This window comes from Echinops telfairi, unplaced genomic scaffold (assembly GCF_000313985.2).
Source record: "Echinops telfairi isolate 266 unplaced genomic scaffold, ASM31398v2 ScPeMD7_2;HRSCAF=8, whole genome shotgun sequence".
NCBI classification, from domain to species: Eukaryota; Metazoa; Chordata; class Mammalia; order Afrosoricida; family Tenrecidae; genus Echinops; species Echinops telfairi.
In genome coordinates this window covers 34,122,019-34,132,135 of record NW_022103898.1, presented here as the reverse complement: position 1 = coordinate 34,132,135, position 10,117 = coordinate 34,122,019, and the positions used below count along the sequence as shown (strand labels likewise).

The window sequence follows — 10,117 nt, the reverse complement described above, 5'->3', positions numbered from 1 at the left end:
CACCATCAGCTTTCTTCACCACTTCTGCTTATGCACCCATTTGTCTTCAGCAATTGTATCGGAAGATGAGCACACCATGATATGATTTTTTTTCTTATTTGATGCCTGATAACTGATCCCTTTGGCACCTCGTGATCACACAGGCTGGTGTGCTTCTTCCATTAAGACATCAAAGAACAAAAAAAAACAAAGAACAACAAATGTACAAATGTGCTTGACACAACGGATGTATGTATGGATTGTGATAAGAGTTGTACAAGCCCCCAATAAAATGATTTAAATAAATACAGTTCTACTCTGTCCTATAAGGTCACTATGAGTCTGAATTGACTTGATGACAGGGAGTTTTGTTTGTTTGAAAAAGAACATTGTCCCAACTTTTCAAGGTGTTGTCACTTTTCTGTCATTGTACCTGTGTCTTTAGAAGCCCATACTATTGTTCTATCAAGCTTAAGGATGATGCAAAACATGGGGAGACAAGTGAATTCTGTGAGCATGAGCCCACTGCTGAACTTCGTTTGCTGTGGAGTGAGTTCCTTGATTTGAGGCAATGCTGTTGGGAGTACTATGATGATGGATAAGCACTGCATAAATCTATGGTGGTGGTTTCAGCAGATGCATTGCCTACAGGGATGCCAAACCCATATCCAGAGTAAGTGTCCATCCCAGTAAGAACAAAATGCTGCCCTCTCCATGTTGAAAGTGGTCCAATGTAACTCATCTGCTGCCAGGTTCCTAGCTGATCACCCCTAAGAACGGTGCCATAGCAGAGACGCAGAGTTGGTGTCTGCTGATGGCAGATTGGGCATTCAGCAGTGGATGTAGCCAAATTGGCTTTGGTGAGTGAAAGCCCATGTAGCTGAGGCCATGCATAATCTCCATCTCTGTTATTTGGGTCACTTTTTTCTTGAGCCTGTTGGGCAGGGACAGGAGAGACCGGGTAAAGAGGGAACTGATACCCACAGTATGAATCATTCTGCGCTTTTTCCCTCCTTAATTTTCTTTATTTTTTAAAGGGTTTCTCCACTTAATTTAGTCTTTTCTTTTTTTAATTTTAATAAATCATTTTATTGAGGGCTCTTATAGTTCTTATAACAATCCATACAATTTATACTGAAACATATGAAACTGCAATCCTTGATCTTCATCAGCAAGGGCTTCAAGTCCTCCTGACTTTCGGCCAGCACGGTTGTGTCATCTGCACACCACGGGTTGTTAATAAGTCTTCCTCTGATCCTGATCCTGAGTTCCTCTTCATCTTGTCTAACTTCTCAGATTACTTGCTCATTATATAGATTGAATAAGTATGATGCTTGGATACAACCCTGATGCACAACTTTCCACATTTAAAGCATGCAGCATCCCCTTATTCTATTCAAATAACTGCTTCTTGTTCCATGTACAGATTCCTCAAGAGAAGGGCTCTAGAATTCCCATTCTACTCAATGGTATTCATAGTGTTACATGATCCATGGTCACATGCCTTTGCTTAGTCAATAAAACATAAATTGACATCTTCCTTGTATTTTCTGCTTTCAGTTAAGATCAAGCTGATGTCAGCAATTATACTATGTCCTCTTCTGAATCTGGCCTTAATCTCTGGAAAGTCTCCGTCAGTGTATTGCTGCAGCTGTTTTTCCATTATTCCCAATAAAGGTTAAATGTGCATGTGATATTAATGATAGTATTCAATAGCTTCTGCATTCTGTTGGATCATCTGTCTTAGGAATGGGTACAAATATGTTTCTCTTCCAGTTGACAAAAGCAATTGTCTTCCCACTGCTTGCCATAGACAAGTGAGTGCTTCCAGTTCTTAATCAGCTTCTTGAAGCATTTCAATTGGTCTCTGTCAATCCCTAGAACCTCGAATTTAGCTAATGTCTTCAGTGCGGTTCCCACTTCTTCTTTCAATACCAGTTCTTGACTATATGTTACCTCTTGAAATGGTTGTTGGTTCACCAATTATTTTTTGTACAGTGTTGGGTTTTTTCATTCCTTCCATTTTTCTTTGATGCTTCCTGAACTGTTCAATAGTCTGCCCTGGGGTCTTCAATATTACAACTCAAGGCTGGAAGTTTTCTTCAAAACGTTCACCTTGAGATATGCTGAGTGCATCCTTTTTGACTTTCTAACTCCAGGTTTTTGCCTATTTTATGATAAACTTGTAATATAATACTATAATCATTGTTGCAATGTTATGATTAATGTCGTAATGTTTATTATAACATTTTAATAGACACCATCTTTACTATGAAATTTACTTCATCGTTCTTCCATTCCTTGCAGCTGCTCTGTGTTCAAGAGCAAGTTTCAGGGTCTTTCAGACATTCATGCTGGCCTTTTCTTTCTTTCCCGTCTTTTCAATGACCTGTTGGCTGTCTTCACCTATGATTTTCTGCAAGTCATCCCACAACCCTGGCATCGATTCCAAGCTGGGTGGTCGTTTCTTTTTCTGTTTTCTTTCGGCTTTCAGGGCCTTGTCTTTCCATTCTTCAGCTTCAACCTGATTTTGCATGTGAACAGTTGATGTTCTCTCCCACAGTCTGTCCCTGGACTTGTTTCAGCTGATAATATTGAGCCTTTCTGTTATCTCTCTCCACAGATGCAGTCAATTTGACTCCTGTGTAGCTGATGGTGTCCACATGGATCGTCACTACCTATGCTGTTGAAAAAAGGTATTTGCAATGAAAAAGTCCTTGATCTTGCAAAATTCTATCATGTGATCTCCAGCTTTGTTTCTATCCCCACTGCCATATCTAGTTTCCAACTATTTCCTCTTTAAGTCCAATGGTTGCATTCCAATCACCAACAATTTCCAATGCATCCGGATTGCATATTTGATCAATAGCAGACTGAGGAAGTTGCTAGAATTCTTCAATTTACTCAGTACTATCTTTGGTGGTTGGTGCATAAGTTGGAATGCCAGTTGTATTAACTGGACTTCCTTGCAGGTGTATTGATATGATCCTATCACAGACACCATTGTACTTCAAAGTAGATCTTGAAATGTTCTCTTTGGAGATTAATGCAATGCCATTTCTCTTGTATTTGTCATTCCCTGCATAGTAAACCACTTGACTGTCCAGCTCAAAATGGCCAATACTAATCCATATCAGCTCATTGATGTTCTATTTCCATTTTAACAACTTCCAGTTTTTCTAGATTTCACTTACCAATTATTAGTGGATGTTTGCATCTGCTTCTTCCTATTTTGAGTCATGCCTCATCAACAAATAAAGGTCCCCAAAGCTTTACTCCATCCATGTCACTACACAAACGTACATCTGGTCATTTCTCCTATCCACCAAAGTGAACAGCCAAGGTGCATTGGTTAAGTTCTGCCACTGGGAAGATTTTCCCTCATCACTGCCCTTGAGGGAGGTCCCAGACAAGAGCTGTTGTGCTCCTACTGTCCACTTCATTATATAGAGCCATCTGTAAACCAAGGATGAGGTTTCTCTTCCTTAGTCAGCTAATTATAAGGAGTGCTCTATGAGGCCAAGGGTGCAGACTGGGAGAAGGAAGGTAATGTGGCAGGAATAGGAACTATCTGTGTTTGGGCTATTTCTTCTAGCAACTTATTTGTACCTTAATGTTCTGCTTGAGTCTGAACTCATATATATCACTTCGATAATGAAGAAATGCTGCTGTGTGCATATCCAATTTTTTTACTCTGTTTGCCAGAGTCAATAGTCAGGCAATAATGGGAAGCTACAGTAGTCAGGCAATAATGGGAAGCTACAGATACATGGTGTCTTCGTGGCCTATGGTTAGGTCTTCAATCTCTACTAAGGCCCATTAACAAGCTCTTTCTCAAAAGGACAGAACTTGTATGCAGACGCTGGCAGAGCTTCGCTCCTAAATCCTAAGAGTCTGTGCTGTGATTCCCCATTAGGGACCTGCCAAAGACTCCAAACGGCATCTCTGATCGCCACTGACACTTCCTGCAACATTGGATCAGCTGGATCATATAGCCCAAGTAGTAGAGTGACTTGCTCAGCAACCCGAACCTGTTCCAAAGCCTTCCCTTATTCTGGGTCCAATCAAAACTAGCAGCTTTTCAAGTCACTTGGTAAATAGGCCAGAAAGTCTCACCCACTGAATCAATTCTGACTCACAGCTACACAGTAGACCAGAACGTGGTTGCTCCATAGGACTCCCAAGGCTGTAAATTTCTACAAAAGCAGATTACCTCATTTGTCTCTCACAGAGCAGCTGGGGGGTTTGAACCTCCCACCTTTCAGTTAGCTCCTCTGAAATCAGCAATGATATCCACATCTTCTTCTGAATCTGGCCTGAACTTCTGGCAGCTCCCTGTCAACGTGCTGCTGCAAACTTTTTTGGATGATCTTCAGCACAATTTTACTTGCATGGGATATCAATGATGTTGTTCAATAGTTTGAGCATTCTGTTGGGTCACCTTTCCTTGGAAGGGGCACTAATATGGACCACTTCCAGTCAGTTGGCCAAGTAGCTGTTTTCCAAATTTCCTAGCATAGACGAGGGAGTGCGCCCAGTGCTTCATCAGCTTGTTGAAATGATTCCAGTGGTTTCCCACTAATTCCTGGAACCTTGTTTTGGCTAATGCTTTCTGTGCAGCTTGAACTTCTTCCTTCAGCACCATTGGTTCTCCTGAAATAGTGCACTGTTGACTAGTTCTTTTTGGTACTGTGGCTCTGTGTGCTCTTCCCATCTTCTTTAGATTCTCCCTGCATTTTTCATTATGTTGCCCATAGAATCTAATTCTGAGTCATTGCACATTTTGTTATAATGTTTTATTTTGACTTTTTGAGCTGCCCTTTGAAATATTCTGTTCAGCACGTTTACTTTGTAATTTCTTGCATTTGTATTAGCTACCCTGTAATTAAGAGCAAATTTCGGAGACTCTTCTGACGTCCACTTTGATCTTTACTTTCTTTCCTGTCTTCTTTGTGATAGTTGGCTTCCTTCATGTAGAATGGTTTTGATGCCCTCCCACAGCTCATGAGGTCTTCTGCCATTAGCGTTCAATGCAACAGATCTGTTCTTGAGAGCCGCCTGCCACTGTGCCTCCTTTTTGGCAATGTTCTCACTTATCCTCCACTTTCAGAAGGAATATCTTGACCTGCCCAACCCCACTGGATCCCTAAACATTTCCCTTAGGTGGCTGGTGCCTGAGTGTTTCATTTCCATCTCTCGAGCATGTCAGTAAGGAGCCTGCGTGCGACCGTGGGCTAGGTTTTGGACTGCTAACCCCCCGGTCAGCGACTGAGTACCTCTAGTTGTTTCCCAGGCGCAGGACAAGGAAGTCTGCTCCTGTCAAGGTGTGTAGCCTTGGAAAGCCCAGAGAAGGTTGCTATGAGCCAGAATCAACTCAATGGCATTGAGTTTGGGTTTGGGGTGGTTTTTTTCTTTCTTTCTTTTTTTTAAAATCATTTTATTAGGGGCTCATACAACTCTTATCACAATCCATACACACATCAATTGTGTAAAGTGCATTTGTACATTCATTGCCCTCATCATTCTCAAAACATTTTCTCTCCACTTAAACCCCCAGCATTAGGTCCTCATTTTTCCCCTCCCTCCCCGGTCCCCCCTCCCTCATGAGCCCTTGATAGTTTATAAATTGTTATTTTGTCATATCTTGCCCTGTCCGATGTCTCCCTTCACCCACTTTTCTGTTGCCCGTCCCCCAGGGAGGAGGTCACATATAGTTCTTTGTAATCGGTTCCCTCTTTCCTACCCACTTTCCCTCTACCCTCCCTGTTTTGCCACTCACACCACTGGTCCTGTAGGGCTCATCCGCCCCGGATTCCCTGTATTTTCAGTTCCTATCTGTACCAGTGTACATCCTCTGGTCTAGCCAGACTTGCAAGGTCGAATTCGAGTCATGGTAGTAGAAGCGGGGAGGAAACATTTAGGAACTAGAGGAAAGTTGTATTTTTCATCGTTGTTACATCTCATTGGGGTGGTTTTTTTATGGGGAGGGGCTTCTAAACATATAAATGTCTTACCAGTAAGTCCAAAGCCATTAATCTTTCTAGGTCAAATCAGCATAATGTTGGCACGGTAATGAAACAGCATGACATCTTATTGAAGAAAAAGGCAATCAAGAAAAAGGCAATCGAATTCTGATACAGAACCGAAGCATTAATAGGCCCCTGATATAGGACAGTAACGTTCCATTTCTGGCCTGGCCATTTGAAGAAAAACTGCTTCTGGTAATTCTTTGACACTGGAACAAGGAAAAGGTGTTGATCAGATCAATTCACTAAAACAAAACAAAAATCCACTGCCATTGAATCAATTCTAACACATAGGACAGGGTAGAACTTCCCTGTGGGTTTCCCAAACTGTAACTCATTATGGGAATAGAAAGCTGCATCTTTCTCTCTCAGAGCAGCTGGTGGTTTTGAACTACTGACCTTGAGGTTAACAGCCCAATAAATAACCAGTACATTGCCAGGGCTTCTCTGGTCAGATCAGTAGAAGATCTACTAATACGCTCATCCATTGAAACTATTTCTGGAAGAGCGGTTGCAATTGGAGCCACCCCCTGGTTATGTTACAATAATCCATTGTCATTTTCTACTATTCATCTGTTTGTTTCCTGTTTTTGTTTGTTTGTTGAGTTCTTCTGCACAAGCCAAATAGATGAACTAAATGAGAATGTGGTGGGAGTCACCACCCCGCCACCCTGCAAGTCCTGGACAGTGGCACTAATCTCTGCATTCCCTCCAGGAACGCAGTATATTGCTTTTGGTTTACTGGTTTTCTAGGTAGAGGCAAGGATCCCTGGTGACACTGAGCCGTCTGATCAGTTCCAACTTAACCCGGGCAAGAGGCCTGGGTTGGACCTGGAATGCAAATCGCAAGGTTGATGATTCCAACCACTCCTCCATGCCTGCTCCCACAAACATGTACAACCTCATGAACCCTATATAGGACCGCTGTGAGTCAGAATGGACTCGATGGCGGTGGATTTGGCTTCGGTAGGGAGAGACAGTTCTAATGGCTTCCGCTTGGCTCTTCTGACCTTATGGACCTGATTCCCCTGTCAGGGATCCTATGGTGGAGTTCCACCAGGTGCAGAGTATGTCTGCTTCAATCCCGTGTTCTGGAACCGGGGGAATCACTGCAGCATGGGTTCAGGGACCCAATGAACCTACCCAGAGATGAACCTGTGCTATTAAATCTGACTTTCCATGACCTCCACTCTGATTGGTGGCCACTGTGATGGTTTGGGTCTCCTGAAATCAGTGTCAGTTCAGAGGCACCGTCCGGTAATCCCCCAAATGTCTGATTATTTCCCTTTCCCCCGGGGAACAGTTGCTCTCAAAAAAGACCCTAAATACCTCTGGGGAAGTTTGAAAGAAATATTAACAGCATAAATTTGTGATAGTGTAGTGGGAGCCCTTCCTCAAGGGGACTCAATCTCCCCTTCATGTAGACGGTTGTGGGTTTGGAAACTGGCTCAAGTCTGGGAATTGATTGAGAGGCCATGGCTCTGTTCTGATGCTTCACCTCGGACTGTGGTTCCCTTGACCTAGGAATCTTAGCTTGTAGAGATCAGCACAGTATGTTCGCACCAGTCTGACTGTTCCGACGACTGCTGGACTGCTGTCAATTAGTGTAACCATGCTCACAGTGTCTTTGGCAATTAAGTGCTGCCGCTTTGCCTCTACCACCCCAGTGTCCAATGAGTCCCGTTGTAGTGAGGCATCCTAAATTAAGTTAGGGCCGTTCCTGCTGTCAAGTATGACTTATGTAAAGAATAATTGTTAGGTCGCTCTTGTGGGAGACTTACCTCGGTCCTTGGCTTTGCGCCCAAGAAAGAATCCACTCTGTAACCTGCATTGTGATCCAAGTGAGTATTATGAAAGATAGAAGAAGTTTCAGGTTGACACAGGCACCTCAGGGCCCTTCACCCCCACACGTGGAGCCCTGAGGCCAGAGGAGATGTCTGCACAGCTTCCGAGTAGCAGCTTGAGGAGCCGAAGGGGCCGCCAGGTTCCGGATTCCGGCTCTTCAGGTCCTCCCACTAGCTGAATTGAATTTACCCAATTGGGCCAACCAGGTGTAAAGCCCACCTTCCTGGCTGGAAGTTCAAACCTCTGAGCATGCACAATGGACACCCCAGTCCCTGTGCTAGCTACCTAACATAATCACAACGACCTTCAAGGATGCTGCGGCTCTCTTTGCAAATGTGTTCCTCGTCCTTATGGTCGAAAGTGTAACCTCGGGACTCCATTGGTCCAGTCTGAACAATCCACTCCAGTGTGCCAACCGCCCTCAGTTTTCCGCTACCTTCTGCTGTGGTACACCAGGCAGTTTCTGGTACTTGAACTTGATGTGTGGTTTTGCTCTTGTCAGGTGCCCTCCATCCAGTGCCAGCTCCCAGCTCCCCTCTGTGCAGCAGACCCAAGCGCTGCCCAGTCTCATGCTAGCCTTCAAATGGTTGTCATCTTTAAGCCCATTGTGGCCCCTCTGCTCAATCCATCTGGAACGGCGTTCTCTTTGTCGCTGATATTATCAAGCACAACTCCATCTCTGGTTCTAGTCTGTCCTTCACCACGTGTTCAAAATACGTGAGACAAAGCCATGCCATTGTTCCCTTTTAAGGAGCATCTGAGCTATATTCCTCTCAAGGAAGGTGGGTTTGTTCTGGTGGCCATCCATGGTACTGTCAGTAATACTTTCTTTCAACAACATACTTCAAATACATCAATTCTCTTCCAATCTCTCTCTCTCTCTCTCTCTCTGTTCACTGCAGCACTTTTATGATCCCTCACACAATGTGTCTTGCTTGGGCCTATTTGCACATAACAGCAGAAGGCCACAATTTGTTATGGCATCTAAAGAGTTGAAAATTGTGAACACATGGAGATATCGGACAGTGTGAGACATGACAAAAGAATAATAATTTATAAATTATCAAGAGTTCATGAGAGATGGGGGGACTGGGAGGGAGGGGGAAAATGAGGAGCTGATATCAAGGGCTCAAGTAGAAAGCATTTGTTTTGAGAATGATGATGGCAGCAAATGTACAAATGTGTTTGACACCATGGACGGATGTAAAGATTGTGATGAGTTGTATGAGTCCCCAATAAAATGATTTTTTTTAAAAAACCTTATATAAATTAACAGGATGAGTAAGTTTACAGGTTTAAATGCAAACCATCTTCCAACTCAAGGCAAATAACATCCCCCAGGGCTTGAGAGGTCACCATTAGCTAAAGAAAGGACACTTGGCCCGAAGGCTCACATTTTTCCACAAGCTGCAAGTCCTGGCTGCTTCCCTTCTCCTGCTAGCCTCCCAGCGATCCTGGGGCAACATTTCTTCTCTGGAGCACCCTGCACAGACCGGCCAGGCCTCCTCTGCCGGCTGCCGGTTGCTAGGGTTGACATCAAAGGATGTACAGGGCATTGAACACAGGCCAGGGGGCCGTTAAAGTGATACAAGGTCGAGATCAGCACTGCCGCCAGAGAGGACTTCAAGGATAATTCTTTCAGAGGCTTCTTCCAGTTTCACAAGGGACCCTGAGGGCCTGGCCTGCGCTGTCGTGGAGCTCCTGCTGCAGTGTGTTTAGGAGCATTTGGGGCAACGATGAAGGAGCCCGACTCGTCGTATCCCTGCTTGCTGACCCACATCTGCTGAAAGGTGGGCCGTGAGGCCAGGATGGAGCCGCGGATCCACGCGGAGGACTTGCATGCCCCGGGGGGTGCGATGATCTTGATTTTGGGGGGGCTGGGCGCCAGTGCTGCGATCTCCTTCTGCATGCTGTCTGCGATGCCAGGGTCCTTGGTGGTGCCGCCGGACAGCATGTCCTTCTGTATGTCTGTGTCACGCTTCCTGATGGAGTTGAAGGTGGCCTCGTGGATGCCCGCCTCAGGACTCCGTACCCAGGACGCAGGGCTGGAAGAGCGCTTCGAGAGGGCGGACAGGACCAGGTGGCGGCGGAGAATTCCTGCTCCAAGTGCAGAGCCACGTAGCAGAGCTTCTCCTTGAGGTCGCGCACCGTGTCGTGCTCGGCCGTGGGGGGAAGCTGCAGCCCCCTGGGTCAGGATCTTCACGAGGTCAGACGCAGAGTGGCATGGGGAGGGCGGAGCCCTCAGGGATGGCCACCGGTTGCGTGAC

The 10,117-nt window shown here is 45.0% G+C and overlaps 1 pseudogene; it reads right to left on the bottom strand.

Annotated features, from left to right (window-relative positions):
- Nucleotides 1-9,507: 9,507 nt before the first annotated feature.
- LOC101662738 overlaps nucleotides 9,508-10,117 on the bottom strand; it is a 7,459-nt pseudogene continuing 6,849 nt past the window's right edge.